Here is an 18416-nt window from a genome sequence, read left to right on the forward strand (position 1 = left end):
AATTGCAAATCATTCCTGCAAAAACCATGGCTGCAAAAAACATTGCTGACAAGTGCTTGTTGAGATGACAAAGAAGATAAGACACTGGTACAGAAAAATAATTTCCACGTTCTATTAAATTACACTTAGCTGTGTCATACACTTTTAGAAGAAAACGTTCTATATATAGACCTGGTTCTGTCAGGTGATTCACATACAGGATAGAACCTTTTAGGCCGGGGATCCCATCATTGGATACTTTTATGACCTAAGTTTTAATTAATTGATCATTTTTATATTTTGATTACATGTTATTAATTAAGCAGCTTGTAAACAATTTTTTACTAGAAAAAAAATTAAACAGCCTGTTAAACAAAACTATTATGCAATAATTTAAGACATTTCTCCATATATATAACTTTTTTGGCATTAAGGGATCTTTAAAATTGAGTTAAGAACCCAAGAACCTCTAAACTGGCTCTATGCCAGCTTCTGTGGCTATTTTCATGGTGAGGAAAAGTTATGGTAAAACTACAGTGGTCAACATTTGAAGTGGATCAAAACCTTTCATCAAAGTTATATGAATTTTTAACAATACCAGTTCTTGTCTTAGGACAACTTTGATGAACTTTCTTGATCCAACTAATGTTGACTACTGTATATCAGGTTTTTACTATCTATTTTTGCTAAAAACACTTAAACTCTATTTGGTTTAACTTTGTTAAAACTTTCTTCCAAAGTTTTTCTCACAGGGTTAAAACCAGCACAATCTAATAAAACATGCTTTAGGGATAAAGGGTTCCATTTCGAAGTGGAACTCATTCAATAAGCTTCGATAAGCTGACACTATGCTATGGGAACGCTCCTTGAAGCGTGTGTGCTACACGACTATCTTGACTGGCTACTGCAGTAAGGTGACATCATAGGCACGTCGGCAGACTATAAGGAGCACCTACAAAACACCTCATCAGCTTCATTGCCTATTGGAAGCAGTTTGATTGTGTGCGTATGCTGTAAATCTGTGTGAAAGAAACAAAAAAAAAAGAAAAATGAGTACAGACAGATTTAGAAAGTATGCGCGTCTGTGTGATCGCTATATCACCCCGAATGACACACACACACAAGCTGTGTGTAATTTGTTTGGGAATGGAGTAGGGATGGGCATTCGATTAAATTTTCTTAGTCGATCGTCGGGAGAATTAACGATCGACTATCGATTAATCATTAATATTTTTATATTGAAATTCATTATTTCTTTAACTTTTTATAAATTAAAAATGCAATGAAAATACAAAAATACAGTTTGTTTGTCCTCGATGAGATCTTTATTACAAGAAGATCAACTTGTGGCAGTGAAACTGGACGTTCGGTAGACTTGAAGATTCCTGCTCTAAACCAGCGGAACCTGCAGCTGCGAGCCGGCGTTCTTAAACAGAGACACATGGTCACTTCATCCGTTTTCTGTGATCGGATAGCTATCCGGTCCTGAAAAGACCAAATCTAAATGCCCTCCGAAACGCATTGGAGACGGATTTAAATCCGATCGCTCAAACCACTTCAGGAGGAGATCTGAGACGCATTCCAGACGAAACTGGACAAGAGTAAATGCATCTGGTTGTTGAAACCACATATGCAAATTTGACTTATCCCAAAAATGATAAGAAATAAACGTGTGAGAGCGTGTTATAGGCTATATGTCATGTTATATCCAGATATGACGACGCTACTTCAACACGCATCACCACAGATGAGGCCAACGATCAAGCCAACGTGCAAACTATCGCAAATCAAAGTGAAAGTCATTCATCAACACACAATCATCTTCATTAAAAGTAAAGAACCGAAATGATCTTACCAGGGCTGTTGCCGCAATATCTTGTTGCGGTCTTTGATTTAGAAATTTTCGCTGATGATCAATAAAATGCAGCTCATATCAGTTGCTTTCGATGACATGCAACAATTTAAATATGCATATAGCGCGGGAATTCAATATCGGATTTATATCCGTTTTGCAAAAACACATTTATGTGACCAGGTGTAAATGGAATCGTTTTGATAAATCAGATAGCTATCCGATCTGAGAAAACGCATGAAGTTCCCATAGAACTTCTACACCAGTCTACTGATTTCTGTTGAGAAAGATAAGCATGTTGACATGATCTGGGATCAGACGCGACCGAAACCTGGTGACAGCCAGTCCAGCCGCCGAAAACACCCGCTCTGAGGGGACTGACGTTGCCGGGATGCACAGGTACCTCCGCGCTAAAATTAATTCCATTGCTTCAAGACTCACACTACGCAACGCAACCTGCATTAGTTTAATCGATAACAAATAAACGTGATCGACGAAATTCTTAACGATCAATTATCGATCGTTGATTAATCATGCCCATCCCTAGAATGGAGCTTGCAGGGTTAGCCCTCAAGGGGACTAGCTGTCCTCACTGTGATAGTGAACACAGTGAAGAAGCTCCATTCCGCAAGCCTTGCCTTTCTCCAAGACCTTCACGATGAGGTCTGTTCTCTGGAACAGGATGTTTTTTTACCCATTAAGCAAACATCAAGGGGTTGGAGGAATACACGTATGTGAAGATAGCTCAGATGGAGGAATTGCTAGTTGGTTACCTCCCATCAGACGTGGCATCTTTATTGTAGACTCCCGTTTTGCCCTCGAAGCCCTGCCAATTTACATCTAAGCTTGTGGGCAAAGCATACATGGCAGTGGGCCCTGGTCGGCAGTGCCCTGCACACCATGGTGGTGCTACAAGTGTACAAAGCTGACAAGCTGGCCTATTGAAGGCCACGAGCAGGTGGTAGCTTTAGACGCAGTGCTGGAGCAGGTGGAGCAGGCCATGCAGGTGGCCCTTGCCATCGGCGCTCTCATGCTGTCCTGGTTGCCAGGGTGCGACATCTTTGGCTTAACCGGTCGGGGCTGAAGGAGAAGGAAATATATTTTCTCCTAGACGCCCCGGTTTTGCCTTCCGGACTTTTTGGCGCTGCCATCGAGACAGTGGTCCAGAAGTTTAAAGAAGGGGAAGGTTAAGTCAGTGGTGTTTAAGTGCTACATTCCTTCCTTCAGTGCCAGTGCTGGGTACAGACACTGCTGAGATGTGTAGCTGAGATGTGTGTTCAAAGAATGCCTTGTATCAGGGAATAGAGTTTTACAGGCTTTGTTATTTTATAGACTGTGGTCTCTATTTGCAAGGTCAGTTCCTTCTTGAGCAATCTAGCTAACTGAGCGGCCGCAAGAGCTCCACAAAGCTCCAATCGAGGAATTGAAAGAGAACGTTTTGGGGCCACTCGGCATCAAGCCACCACAAAAGACAGGTACACTTGACCTCTCTTGTCAGTGGTCCTCAAGTATGCCACAGCTCCATATGCCTGCTCTGAAGCATCCGAAAATATGTGGACTTCATGAGTGGCACCATCCTTTACCTCAGGAGGGACATACTGTAAGTCCTAGGGAGAGTGATGTTTTGTTGGTACTGAAGTTCATTCTCCCAGACACGCCATGACTGCAGGAGCTCAGGTGGTAGGTTCGGATCGTCCCAACCCCGCTGTTTACTCCATAGCTGCCTAATAAGAATCTTTGCTCGAGTGGTGTTGGGCAAAATAAGTCCCAAAGGATCGTACTGAGTGGCTAGGACCTTGTAGATATTCCCGAGGGTGGGAGTCTCATATACAACAGGTTGGTGCTTGTACGCCAGGGTATCAGTCTGCCAGTTCAAGCTTAAGGCCTAAGGTTGACTCTGGTATGTCAGACTTGTCTTGAGCCAACCAAAGTTCCAAGCTCTCAGCTTGAGCTTCTGGGGGTAAGTGACTCAGAACACTGGGAACATTGCTGGCCCATTGCCGTATCTCAAATCCAGCTTTGGAAAGCATCTCTCTCAGTCGGTCGACCAAGTGCCTGGCGGCCTCGGGGGTGCACAGACTCTGAAGGCAGTTGTCCACATAAAAACATTTCTAAAAACAACATTATGGTGCTGCAGAGCATAAGTGGCACAGCATGGACTACATGTAGTGCCGAAGGGTAACACCTGCCATTCAAAGACTTTAGGAGGCTCATCCACTTTCAGATCACGCCAAAGGAACCGCAGTAGGCGGCGATCTTCAGGAAGGAGGCAGACCTGATGGAACATTGCCTTGATGTCACCACTTACTGCAGCTGGATGCTCCCTAAATCTGATGAGTACACCTAGCAATGATGCTCCAAGGGTAGGGCCAGACAACAGATTCTGGTTGAGATTTTGCCCATGATATTGGTGAGAACAGTTGAAAACAACAAGTGATTTCCCATTATGACTGACATGGTGGTGGGGTATATACCAACATTCGTCAAGAGTCTGTCTCCTTAGTTACTTCCTGGACAGCTCCTGTCCGCATGAGCTTCTCCATCTCTGCACTATAGGTCTTTTCTTTCACTGGATCCTTTAACAAACGCTTCTCGATACTGCACAGATTTGGCATGACTGACTCCTTAGGGGCATGCAACCGAGGCATATCCTTCTGTCGTAGCAATGGCGTCGCCTGTCGAAGTATTTCATTCACTTCTGTGCGGACGGTCTTGGTTTCAAGTAACTTTAAAGCCTCCTGATCTTGTTTGGATCGAGTCACCTCTTTCTCATCCCTGTGTGGAACAGCTTCTATTGGCTTGAGTCTTTGGACATTCTTAACCCTCTGGGGTCGGCGGTCACGGCGGCACGATTGTCTCGCTTTTTTTCTTATCAGTGCAAAAGAGACTTAAATAACTCCATCGATTTTTGTCATACAGGCTAGTGTTATACATCATTCAAAACTGTTAAATGTCTTCTTTTATTTGTGTACACTCATAATAAAAACAAAATGTTGTGTTTTTCGTAAAATAAAGAAAATAAACATAATTCGTGTTCTGCCGTCTGTCCCAATGTGAAGTTCATTCTGAAACGCGACAGAAAATTATCTGTAACTCAGCGAATGCTTGCCACACTGACATGAGACATATGTCTTTACAAAGCTTGAAGTCTATATTTTTAAATTATGTAAATAATATCAAGAACAAATATTCTGTTTAAGTAATCCGTATGAAAGCAACGAGATGTACAGTTTCTCAAACGTGTCCTTATTTACTCTAATGTGACCACACCCACGCACGCAAGAGCAATCCACGTGCAAATCGTCCACGTGAAGGAACGCAAACCTGTAAACGCCCTCATTACCTCAATGGATCAGTTACCTCAATCAGAGACTTCAGTACTCCTCTGCTTTTCATCGAGTTTGGAAGACACGTTGTGTGTGTGCTATGCTGTGCTGTTTACCTTGGATTTACCTCAAAAGAATTAGAAGAACGCGATTTGAAGATGAGAACATTTTTTAAGGTAAGATATTTCCACTCATAATGGTAAGCATGTTATTGTTGCATAAACTTCACATTGTAGCTACTAGCTAAACTGGTGCCAGACTAAAATGTATGTATATTAGGGATGGGCATTTAAAAAAAAATATTGCATTAGAATATTCGGGCTCATAAAAATCGAATATTCGAATATTAGTTTATTTAAATGATGTTTAACGAAAAATACGTTATTTTTTCGTTAAGTTTTTGTCACCATTTCTGAACAAGCTTACGATTAGACAATATACACAACAAGCTTACAATATATGTTAAAGTTTTCTTTTAGTTGAAAAAAAAACAATATGTGTAAACCAAAAATATAAAGAACAAAAAGCATTTAAGCTCAAGCAGCGCGAACGAAAAAAAGAAACGCTTAATAAAGCAGACTGCGCCAGTTATCATACAGAACGTACATGTACACTCGAGTCAGCATATGATTATCGTGTTTATATTGTTTCACGTTTATGTTGAGAAAAACGTCTCGGTTACATATGGTAACCCTTGTTCCCTGAGGGAGGGAACGGAGACGTACGTCGTGGTGAACGACGAATAGGAATCTCGCTAGAGAGGCCAATCTACTTCGAGTGAAACTAAACGGGCCAATGCATATTGGCGTGCAATCATTTGCATCAGCTGTGCAGCCTCGCAGCGCGGGTATTTAACGAGCAGCTGGTGCGATTGCACTTCAGTTTTTTGCTGAGGAGCCGAGCCGGTGAGCTGGCTGCCCCGGCGGGTCGCAGCAGATGTGGCGACGGGACGTACGTCTCCGTTCCCTCCCTCAGGGAACGAGGGTTACCATATGTAACCGAGACGTTCCCTATCGTTCGGTCACTACGACGTACGTCGTGGTGAACGACGAATAGGAATCCCTACCAAAGTGCCACAGCTGCTGCACCCCATCCAGCGCCCTGAGCAAGCCTCTACACCTTCTTGCCTGGAAGGACGATAGGAGAGGGCTTACACCGAGAGTATCCTTCACTGTTGTTCCGTGATAACCCATACAGTGAGATTATTGGATAACACTGGGAAAGCGTGCCCGAACTGAGGGAGGGGAACGCTGCGGGAGCCACAATCTTAAGAAGAGTTATGTGGGAATAAACATATGGACTAACCCAAGGGTTGTACTGCATATGAATAGTGGGTGACTTAGCCCAAGGGAAGACACGGGCTTCCGTTTAGGAGCAGCCATGGAAGATATACACATATGGGATTCCCCGTAGGGTCACACATATGGGACCCAGCCTAGACCCGGTTCTCAAGGATTCAGCGGATAAAGGCCTGGCACCGGACGCTCCGCCACGTCCGGGCCGAGGGTGTTTGGAGGACTCGACAGGCTTTGACTCTGGAGCAATAAGGGTGCACAGTAGGGTGCAGCAAGCCGACAGAGCCGGTACTCACAGTGCTTCTACCCCTTTAGGGTGAGAACATGGGAGGACACGGGCTCTACACGTAGGCTATAGAATCTAGTGAACGTGTTAGGTGTCGCCCAGCCCGCAGCTCTACAGATATCTGTTAGCGAGGAGCCACGTGCCAGCGCCCAGGAGGATGCAACGCCTCTCGTGGAGTGTGCATGCAACCTGAGCGGGCAGGGCACGCCTTGAGCTTGGTAAGCCAAGGCGATGGAATCCACTATCCAGTGGGCCATCCTCTGCTTGGAGACAGCCTTCCCCTTCTGCTGGCCTCCGTAACAGACAAAGAGCTGGTCTGAGGTCCTGACGCCTTGAGTTCTGTCCACATACATACGCAGAGCGCGAACGGGACAGAGCAAAGCCAGGGCTGGGTCTGCCTCCTCCAGGGGCAGCGCTTGCAGGTTCACTACCTGATCTCTAAAGGGAGTGGTAGGAACCTTGGGCACATAGCCAGGCCGGGGTCTCAGTACAACATGGTTGTCACCCGGCCCGAACTCTAGGCACGATTCGTCGACCGAAAATGCTTGCAGGTCCCCTACCCTCTTGATCGAGGTCAGTGCAATCAGCAGCAAAGTCTTCAAGGAGAGAAGCTTTAAGTCTGCTGACTGCAAAGGCTCAAAGGGAGCATCCTGGAGTGCTCGGAGCACTAGGGAAAGGTCCCAAGAGGGTATGGAGGGGGGACGAGGAGGATTTAATCGTCTCGCCCCCCTAAGGAACCTGACGACCAGGTCGTGCTTCCCAACTGTTTTGCCATCTATGTGGTCATGATATGCTGAAATAGCAGCAGCATGTACTTTAAGGGTGGAGGGAGACAGCCTTCGCTCCAACCCTTGCTGCAAGAAGGAAAGCACTGACCCTATCGAACATCTTCGGGGGTCCTCTCTACGGGAGGAACACCACTCGACGAACAGGTTCCACTTCAAGGCGTACGCACGTCTCGTAGACGGCGCTCGCGCAGAAGTGATGGTGTTAAGTACCTCTGGGGGTAAGTCACCTAGAACCTCCGCGTCCCGTCTAGGGACCAGACATGGAGTTTCCAGAGGTCTGGACGCGGGTGCCATAGGGTGCCCCGTCTCTGAGTCAGAAGATCCTTCCTCAGAGGAATGGGCCAGGGAGGGACTGTCACGAGGAGCATGAGTTCTGGGAACCAAGTCCGGGCGGGCCAATAGGGAGCCACCAGAAGGACCTGCTCCTCGTCCTCCCTGACTTTGCACAGGGTCTATGCAAGTAGGCTCACTGGGGAAAACGCATTTTTGCGAAGGCCCCGGGGCCAGCTGAGAGCCAGTGCAACCGTGCCGAGTGTTCCCTCGGTCAGGGAGTGAAACAGCTGGCAGTGGGAGGTGTCTGAGGAGGCAAACAGGTCTACCTGAGCCTCCCCGAACTCTCTCCAAATCAGCTGAACCACCTGGGGGTGGAGTCGACATTCTCCCGAAGCACAGCTCGTGATAGCTCGTCGGCCACACGGTTGAGCACACCGGGGACATGCATGGCTAGAAGCGACCTCAGATGCTTCTGACTCCAGAGGAGGAGATGGCGGGCGAGTTGCGACATGAGACGGGAGCGTAGACAACCTTGTCGGTTGATGTACGCAACGGTCACAGTGTTGTCCGTACGGACCAGCACGTCTCTGCCCTGAAGCGGCTTTTTTAAGCGGCTCAGAGTGAGATGTGCTGCAAGCAACTCAAGGCAGTTGATGTGCCAATGCAGTTGGGGGTCCGTCCACACCCCTGACACTGCATGCCCGTTTTACGTGGCACCCCAGCCGGTGGGAGAGGCATCTGTGAAACCACAGCATGCCTGGACACCTGTTCCAAGGGGACTCCTGCCCGAAGGAACGAGGGGTCTGACCACGGACTGAAGGACTGGCGGCACTCCGGTGTGATTGTCACCCTGTGAGTGCCGTGATGCCACGCCCATCTCGGGACTCGGCCGAAAAGCCAGTGCTGAAGCGGTCTCATATGGAGCAGTCCAAGCGGGGTTACCGCTGCTGCCATATGCCCCAGGAGCCTCTGAAAGAATTTCAGTGGGACCGCCGTCCTGCCTTTGAATGTGTTCAAGCAGTTCAACACCAACTGAGCGCGCTGCTCTGTGAGGCGCTCTGTCTGAGTGACCGAATCCAACTCCATACCGAGAAAAGAGATCCTCTGCACGGGGGCGAGTTTGCTCTTTTCCCGGTTGACCTGAAGGCCCAGCTGGCTGAGGTGCCTGAGCACGAGGTCCCTGTGTTCGCATAACTGATCTCGAGAGTGTGCCAGTATGAGCCAGTCGTCGAGACAGTTGAGGATGCGAACGCCCTGTTCTCTCATGGGAACAAGGGCCCCCTCTGTGACTTTCGTGAAGACACGGGTAGACAGGGACAGGCCGAAGGGCAGGACCTTGTACTGATATGCTCGACCCTCGAACGCAAGCACAGAACGGCCTGTGTTGGGGAAGAATCGAGACATGAAAGTACGCGTCCATCAGGTCGATCGCTGCAAACCAATCTCGGGGACGGGTGCATTCGAAAATGCGTTTCTGCGTGAGCATTTTGAACGGTAGCTTTTGAAGGCTCCGATTCAAAACTAGCAGGTCCAAGATCGGTCGTAACCCACCACCTTTCTTGGGTACAATGAAGTAGGGACTGTAGTGCCCTGACCTCATATCGGCTGGAGGGACCGGCTCTATCACGTCCTTCGCCAGTAGGACTGCGATCTCCGCGCACAAGACATGGGCATCGGCTGCTCTCACTGTAGTGGAGTGGATGGCCCGAAACTTGCGGGGACGCCGGGCGAACTGAATCGCATAGCCGAGCCTGATGGTCCGAATGAGCCAGCGAGATGGACTGGGGAGCACTAGCCAGGCTCGCAGAGACCGTACAAGCGGGACCAAAGGGACCGTAGGCGTACCCGGAGTGGGGCAGCGAGGTGGAACACAGGGGCTCGGCTTGGGAGGCTCTCTCTGGGAGGCGGCCCGTAGCGGAGTCTGAGTGTGTTGTGCAACACTTACCCGGTTCCACCAGGCAGGAGGTGCAGGAGGTGGCTTGGTTGCGTTCTCGAACCGCACACTGTTGCCTGCTGGCGATAGAAGAGGCGGATGAGAGTGGTGAGGATTCTCTCCTCCCACTGCTCTCCTGGCCCTTTTCAGACCCAGGGATGGAAGAACTGCTCTTTTTTTTTTTGGGGGGGGGAATTTAGGTACCACTGTGACTCCAGTGGTGGAACACTCAAAAGATTCGTTCCTCGGCCCTCACCGGGTGAAAGCAGCTCCACCCATCTCCGGGTCACCCATCTCAGGGGTGATTGTTTCACCGACCACTTAAACAGTGGCTGAGACGGGCGGTGTCATCCTCCTGCAGCGGACACAGTAGAGCAGGCTGTGCCGGAGTGTTTTTTTTTTTTTTTTTGCAGGGGATGACACCCTTGGCGACGAGTAGACGCGCTGCAGCCCGGCAGCTCGACGGCACACGACACGCTGAGGAGCGAGAGATCCGTCGGGTTTTCCCCGCGGAAGCTCTCGCCGATCTCCACGGTCCCCCAGAGTGTCGAGCAGACCTGCAGCTGTGCTTTTACACACAAGCAGCGGCTGGCCAACAACAGAGGGGACTCAAACTTTCCGGAGAAAGAAGAGTTGACCGGCGTGTCGACGTGGTCATGTTCCCGTGCGAGAACATGAACCACCCACAAACACAGTCTCACATGTTTCCCAGGCATGCGAGACAGTGATCGTGGCCGTCAGTGAGGACAGGAAACGACCGCAACCAGAAACACACGGGTGGAATGTCATCTTTAGAAAGACGCAACTCACACCCATGTAAGCTCTTTCAGGGAAATACTCTCCTTGGTACTGAAGCACGCAGGGGAACGGTCGCAGCGGACACAGACAGGAATGCAACCTGTCGTGCGCTGTCTCCCTTCACGGCGGTCTTTACCAGCCATAAGAACGGCTATTCAGCGCTCTTGGCGCACCGTTACCAGCTGTGAAAACAGCTTTTTTGTTTTGCTCAGTAACACAAAAACAAAAGAGAGAAAAAGAAAGTCGACCCCGCTGCTGCGCTGTATCGCCCGCACCAGACACGAGAGATCATCTTGAAGAGCTTGCTCGTTGTTTGATCACTCAGTAGATTAAACAGCATCGAAACGCTCGGCTCCGAAGCAAAAAGCTGAAGTGCAATCGCACCAGCTGCTCGTTAAATACCCGCGCTGCGAGGCTGCACAGCTGATGCAAATGATTGCACGCCAATATGCATTGGCCCGTTTAGTTTCACTCGAAGTAGATTGGCCTCTCTAGCGAGATTCCTATTCGTCGTTCACCACGACGTACGTCGTAGTGACCGAACGATAGGGAACAATAATATCCACATGCTCGAGTGACAGACGCTGCAGAGACAAAGATAACGGTTTAAGCGAAGTCTCTAACAGCACTTTGCGTTTTCAGTTCTTAAACCTGTCTCCCTCAATGAAACTTAAAGGAAGTAGGCTATATGTCTCAAAATCATTTTGCAATCTAATAAATTATCATCTCGGATTGTCCAGGACACTGGCAATTTTCCTCAAAGCTAGTTGGTGGGGCTGACCAAACTTCTCATGGAGAGCCATGGTGTCAGTAAATGGGGTAGACGAGTTCATCGGCAATCAGCTTAGCTTCATCCAACTTTAAGTGGTCCACAAGTATTTGATATTTAAAGAGTTCAGTCACATCTGGAGGAAGCAGATTCTCCAAAGCGATTCAAAGTCTGGCAAACTAGCTTAGATCTGGCCCAGCTGCTTGCTCTACTCCTTTTACACGCCCAAATGCTGATCACGTCATTACCCCTGAGTCTCTAGGAAGTATTATTTCTGATTTGGCACAGAAAATTGGTGAGAGCATTTCAGCCAGTCTCAATTTAACACAACATCCCAGCCCAGTGCAGCCTAAGTCAAATGTACAGAATTCAAGTGACTGTTTTGATGCTTCTAATTTGAAAGTCATTGTCCAATATGATGTTGCGCCTCCGCCGTTTTTTAGAGGCGATCAAAGTGATTCATTTACTGTACATGAATGGGAAGACTTGATGTACAGTTATTTGAACAGAAAGAAATGCACTGATGAAACTGCCTCTGATCTAATTTTGAGCAGGTTAGCTGGAAAAGCGAGAGATGTAGTCAAAGTGTCCTTGCGCAGCTTCCCTGGGCCGACTGCTGCAGTGCTCCCCACCACTGTGTTCGATATACTGAAGCGCAATTTCAGTGAGTTGATGTATTCAAATATGCCTATGTCTGACTTTTATAACACCCTGCCTAGGGCGGACGAGAGCCCAATGGACTACTGGATACGGCTCAATAAGGCGATTGATGTGGCTGATGAGTGTTTGCGTAGACGGAACAAGTGTGTTGAGGACCCTGCAACTGAAGCTGTTATGATGTTTATCTCACACTGTCCAGATCCTGGCCTTGCTTTGTCTTTTCAGTTCAAGCCTGCTGAACAGTGGAGTGCTGCTGAAGTTCAAGAGCGACTGGATAGTCATCGCAGGACTCTGAAGAGAGCTTTTGCAAGAACTTCACGCTCATTGCCTGTGTCTGCTTGCCATCAGAACACTGTAACTGTCTGTGACGATTCTGTGTCAAGTTCTCCCAAACAGCCTGAACTCTCAAGTCAGATACCAAGTTTAACTGGTCAGTTGAACCCGAACGCTGCTCCTTTTACTCCTGATGCTAGTATGCAGCAGTTGGTTGGCATGATGGACAAAGTTTTATCTCTCTGCACTGCCTCACTATCCTCGTCCACTCCAAACTGTCCTGTCAGAACTTCAGACCCCAAGCCCAGTCTGAGCTCAGCATGTAGAGTATGTCAATCTAAAGAGCACACTACACATACTCATTGTATGCGCCAGAGGCTTTGTCGTAACTGCTTCAAACCTGGACACTTTAAAGGGATAGTTCAGGATTTTAGACATGAATCTCTATAGCTTCCCCATAAGCAGTGTGGTGCATTGACCATGACTTACCCCCGACAGCGTCCTGTGAGCCGAGCTCCGGTCCAGTTTTGGTCAAGATGAAATTAGTCCGGCAAGTTTGCTGGGGTCACGGCAATAAAGTTTTTTTCTTCTCAAATCAATATGTGTTCAAAAGAGTGATATATTTGCAGCACAAAACCGCTGTATATGGAGAGGTCAGACCTCGTAATGGCTTGGCACTATTTTCTTCCCCGTCATATCACTGCGCGCTGCCGCTACCTACAGCCAGCTGGGAGCCGCGCACGTGTCACTTTGTTTACAGCTCGTAAAGAGAACGATAACATGTCTGACTACAGCAGCGACGATGACAACATTGACTTCGACACACAGCCAAAAGGATATCTTCTTTATCTTCGCCAGTTTGGTGTTCACATTGAAGCCCAGAGCAATGAGCCAAAGTCGCCTCAGAGCAACATCTGCCACAGGAAATCTTTGAAATGTGTGAGGAGAAAGCGCCACATCTTTGTTTGTACAGTCCGGATAGTCACAAGTCCGCACCATTTTCTACAAAGCTTGTACAAACTGATCGCTCTTGGTGAGTAGCTATGTTAGCTCGTTCGTGTAGCTGTTCTGAGCACGTAAACACTGCTGTAAACACTGCCGAACAACTGAAAAAGTGGTGTGCGCCTGCGCAGCTCGCAGCTGGCTGTAGGTAGCGGCAGCGCGCAGTGATATGACAGGGGAGAAAATAGTGCCAAGCCATTACGAGGTCTGACCTCTCCATAGACAACGTTTTAGTGACGCAAATATATCACTCTTTTGAACACATATTGATTTGAGAAGAAAAAAGCTTTATTGCCGTGACCCCAGCAATCTTGCCGGACTAATTTCATCTTGACCAAAACTGGACCGGAGCTCGGCTCACAGGACGCTGTCGGGGGTAAGTCATGGTCAATGCACCACACTGCTTATGGGGAAGCTATAGAGATTCATGTCTAAAATCCTGAACTATCCCTTTAAGAGCAATTGTCCTAGGACGACAGGCCTTGAGCTGCCGCCTTCAGCCATTCAGTTAAACTAAATAGCCCATGTGCGGAGGGGGATAACATGGGCAGTGGCGTATTTCCCCTAAAAGATGAGTCAGACCCACATGAGATTTTTGTAAATAGTTGCAAATTGTTGCCACCCGACAAAACTGTGTTGTATGTGAGATCTCAGAAAATTGATGGAGCTAGTGAACTCTTTTATGCTCCTGTGACTGTCGGTGGCCAGTCCGTGCTGAACGGTATGTTAGATTCTGGCAGTATGGCTTGCACACTGAGTACGGAAAGTGAATCCAAGTTGCGTGCTGATGGAGTTCTCCCTCAACCCTCAGAGATTCCTGGTAATGTGGTCCTGGTGGGCTGCGGTGGTCTGACTACTCAGCCTAAGTGCACATATGACCTGGAAATCGAAGTCTACGGGTTCAAGTTTATCGTACCAACCTTAGTAGTGCCTGGACAGAAGGATGAGTTCATTATCGGCAGTAATGTAATCAAATATGTGCTTCAGAAGATGAAAGCCGAAAAGAGATACTGGGAACTAATTTCCTGCCAAAACAGCAACCCTGAGTGTGAAGAATTTCTTGAGCTCTTGAGCGGTGTTTCTCGTTGGTCTGGTCCTCAACAGCCCGCTAAGCTCGGCACAGTTAGGCTTTGTCAGGCCGTTACCTTGCTTCCCAGGTGTGAGCACCTTGTCTGGGGAAAACTACCAGCTAACGCTAATGTCTCCCCAGGAAGCTCCGTCATCGTCGAGCCCACTACGTCACGTTCAGCGCCACGTCATGTTCTTGTTGGACGTGTGGTGACTCCTATGTGGGGTGATCGATGGGTGCCGATGAAGATCTTAAATCCCACCCAGTCTCCAATAACTCTTCGACGTAACGCTAAGCTGGCTGATGTGTCTTCTTGTTTAGCAGTGGAGGATGTTACAGTGTCACAAGATGTGTGCAAACCTCAAGTTTCTGATGCAGCTTTCCCCAAGTCTATTCCACCTGTTGACCCTGTGCGGTCACTGCACGAGAATGGTTTGGAGGACATTGATATCGAAAACTGTGAGGTCTCAAAGTCATGGAAGGAGCAGTTGACGAGTCTTATCGTGTCCTATCAAGATGTTTTCTCCAGAGACAGACTCGATTGTGGAGAGGTGAAAGACTTTGTCCACCGAATTCATCTGAGCGATGAGCGTCTGTTTCGCCTGCCATATCGCCGAACCCCTCCTGCCCACTACCAGAAGTTGAGAGAGGTACTTTCTGAAATGGAAGAGAAAGGCATCATTAGCAAATCCGTCAGCGAGTATGCATCTCCTTTGGTAATGGTATGGAAGAAGGATGGATCTCTCAGAGTCTGTACGGACTTTCGCTGGCTTAATGCAAAGACCATTAAGGATGCTCATCCTTTGCCTCATCAGGCAGACTGCCTGGCTGCTCTAGGAGGCAATCTTTTCTTCAGCTCTGTTGATTTGACATCAGGATTTTACAACGTCCCGCTCCATGTTTCTGATCGTCATTACACAGCATTTACAACACCAATGGGCTTGTACGAATACAACCGTCTTCCCCAAGGCCTGTGTAACAGCCCAGCATCCTTTATGCGCATGATGCTCAGTGTATTTGGAGATCTAAATTTTTCCAGCCTCCTTTGCTATCTAGATGATTTGCTGGTTTTCGCCCGCTCTGAAGAGGAGGCTTTGAAACGCTTGGAAGTAGTGTTTTCACGGTTGAGAGCTAGTAATTTGAAGTTGGCTCCGAAAAAGTGTCACTTTCTCAGGCGCTCCATCAAATTTCTGGGCCATGTGATCAGCGGATCTGGAGTTTCCGTGGATGACGACAAAGTAGCAGTCATTTCAGCCTTTCAAAAGAATGACCTGATGAAGGAAGATAGTGTCACACCTTCGCCAAAGAAACTAAGATCATTTCTGGGCATGGTTCTATACTACCAGAGCTTCATCCCTGGCTGTACACGTGTCGCAAAGCCATTGTTCAATTTGACGGCCGGTCAAAAACGTTTGGCGAAAGGCACAAGTAGCCGTAATCGATCTGGCACTTATCGGGAGTTGTCTCCCCAGGACTGGACTCCTGATTGTGATGTCGCCTTCGAGGAGTTAAAGAGAGCCCTTGTCGAGAGCGTGGTCCTGGCACACCCTGACTTTGAGCGTCCATTTATTCTCTGCACTGATGCATCGTTGGACGGCCTAGGTGCAGTGCTTTCTCAAGTTCCCAGTGGCGAGGACAAAGCACGTCCTATAGCCTTCGCCAGTAAGTCATTGAGCCGCAGCCAAGCCAATTACCCTGAACTCAGACTGGAATTCTTGGCCCTCAAGTGGGCAGTGTGCGATAAGTTCAGTCACTGGCTTAAAGGTCATGAGTTTACTGTATGGACGGATAATAATCCCCTTACCTACATCTTGACAAAACCTAAACTGGATGCATGTGAGCAGCGCTGGGTTTCAAAACTTGCCCCGTACAACTTTGAGATCAAGTACGTTCCTGGAAGGTTGAATGTCGTGGCGGATGCACTCAGTCGTGACCCGTTCGTCAACCCAGTGAGTCAGCGACTTCTGTCCGAGCCTTACTCTGAACTGTTGAAGTATGTTCACAGTGTGGAAGATGATTCTGTACAGAAAACATTCCATCTCACGTGCCAGCCACAGACACTTGAAACTGAACTCAATCTAAGCTCTGAGATAAACTCTTCCATGACTTCTGAGGATGTGTCGTCTATCTTGTCTGTCTGTGATGATTGGGATTCAGGAGCTGTATCCAGGGCAACATCCCTGGCTGATCATTTGACAACTTTGATTCCCGACTGTCAAGATGTAATCCATGCTTTTTCATTGTCCGAATTGCAGTGTCAGCAGCACAAAGACGCAGTTATTTCGAGGGTGGCTTTCTATGTCAGCAGGAAGCGCAGACCTACCAGGCGTGAGCGTGCAAATGAGGATTTTCTAGTTTTGAGGATTTTGAGGCAGTGGGAAAAACTCTGTTTGCTTCATGGCATCCTGTATAGAGCTGTCAAAGATCCACTCTCTAAGCATAAAAAGTTTCAATTCATCCTGCCTGCCTCTCTGAAACAGCAAGCACTCTCTGGTGTTCATGATCTGGCCGGTCACCAAGGTCAGCCACGTACCCTGTCTTTAGCACGCCAGAGATTCTATTGGCCTGGGATGGAACGTGATGTGCGTGATTACGTTAAGACTTGTACACGTTGTGTCCTGAGTAAAACTCCAGAGCCAGCAGCGAGAGCGCCCTTGAAGTGCATCAAGACCACTGCCCCATTGGAGCTTGTCTGTATGGATTTCTGGTCTGCTGAAGATGGGCACAATAAATCTGTGGATGTCCTGGTAATTACGGATCATTTCACTAAGTTAGCTCATGCCTTTCCTTGCCGAAATCAATATGCTAAAAGTGTTGCTAAGAAACTGTGGGATGGATTCTTTTGTATTTATGGATTCCCCAAACGTATCCATTCGGACCAGGGAACAAATTTTGAGAGTGAGCTGATAGCAGAGCTTCTTGATATTGCCGGCGTTGACAAGTCACGGACTTCACCGTACCACCCAATGGGGAATGGTGGGACTGAAAGGTTCAACAGAACGTTAGGTAACATGCTGAGATCGCTTCCACCCAGATCCAAACAAAAGTGGCCACAGTTAGTACAAACAATGACATTCATGTATAACTGCACTGCCCATGAAACAACTGGGTTTGCCCCTTTTTACCTGATGTTCGGGAGGGTGCCGAGATTACCTGTTGACCTTATGTTTCAAAGTGTGCTTCGTGATGAGTCAATCTGTGATTACAATGACTATGTTCAATCTCTTGTCAGTGATCTACAGTCTGCTATGGCGCTGGCCCAAAAGAACTCCACTGCAGAACAAAAACATCAGTCTGATCAGTACAATAAGAGAGTCAAAGGATTGCCTCTGTCAGTTGGTGATCATGTTCTCATTGCCAACAAAGGCTGTAGAGGTAAACGGAAGCTTGCAGATAAATGGGAACCCACCATGTATTCCGTTGTTGACTCCAAACCTTCTGTGCACATTTACAAGATCCGTGACAAATTTGGTCATGAGAAAGTGATACATCGTAATCTATTGTTGCCGGTTAACTTTCTTCCTTTGCCCTCAACTGATTTTTCTGTTGGTGAAAGTGCTAGTGGTGGTCCTTGTTCCACACCTTCTCAATCTGTGTGTGATGTGATTGAGTCAACCTTACCTGTCACTGATGATTTGTCACATGCAGAGTCCATGTCTGTCATTTCTCACATTGCTGTTTGTGATGATGATCGTACTGCTTCTTGGGTCTCAACCCATCCTTCTCAAACTGTTTCTGAAGCACAAGATGGTTTTTCTGTTGACCTTGACACTGTAGCTAGTGCTTTTTCTACTGTTCCTGTTCCTAACAGTTCACATGATCCTTTGGTTGACCATAACTCTGACGATCGTTACACTACCAGGTTTGGTAGAGTACTTAGACCTGTTCGTAGGCTGATTGAGTCAATGGTTCAACTCGAAACCTTACTTGGTGTGGAGTCTGTATCTCCTGTTATTCATGTATAGGTTTGTGTATTGTATTACACGATCTCTGGTAATACACCTCAACCAAAGTGTAATCTTCTCTATTTTATTGTGTATATTAATCCTGTTTATGTACCTGGTCTGAGTTTTTCAAAGTGTAATGGGCACTTTGTGTATGCCTACAAGATGT

At 47.6% G+C, this 18416-nt stretch overlaps 1 long non-coding RNA gene across 1 annotated transcript in view; it reads left to right on the forward strand.

Annotated features, from left to right (window-relative positions):
* Positions 1-18416, forward strand: part of LOC309498361 — a 205525-nt gene that overhangs the window by 127542 nt on the left and 59567 nt on the right. The window lies entirely within an intron of this gene.

The sequence above is a fragment of the Leuciscus leuciscus genome (genome assembly GCF_965113295.1).
Source record: "Leuciscus leuciscus genome assembly, chromosome: 5".
NCBI lineage: Eukaryota > Metazoa > Chordata > Actinopteri > Cypriniformes > Leuciscidae > Leuciscus > Leuciscus leuciscus.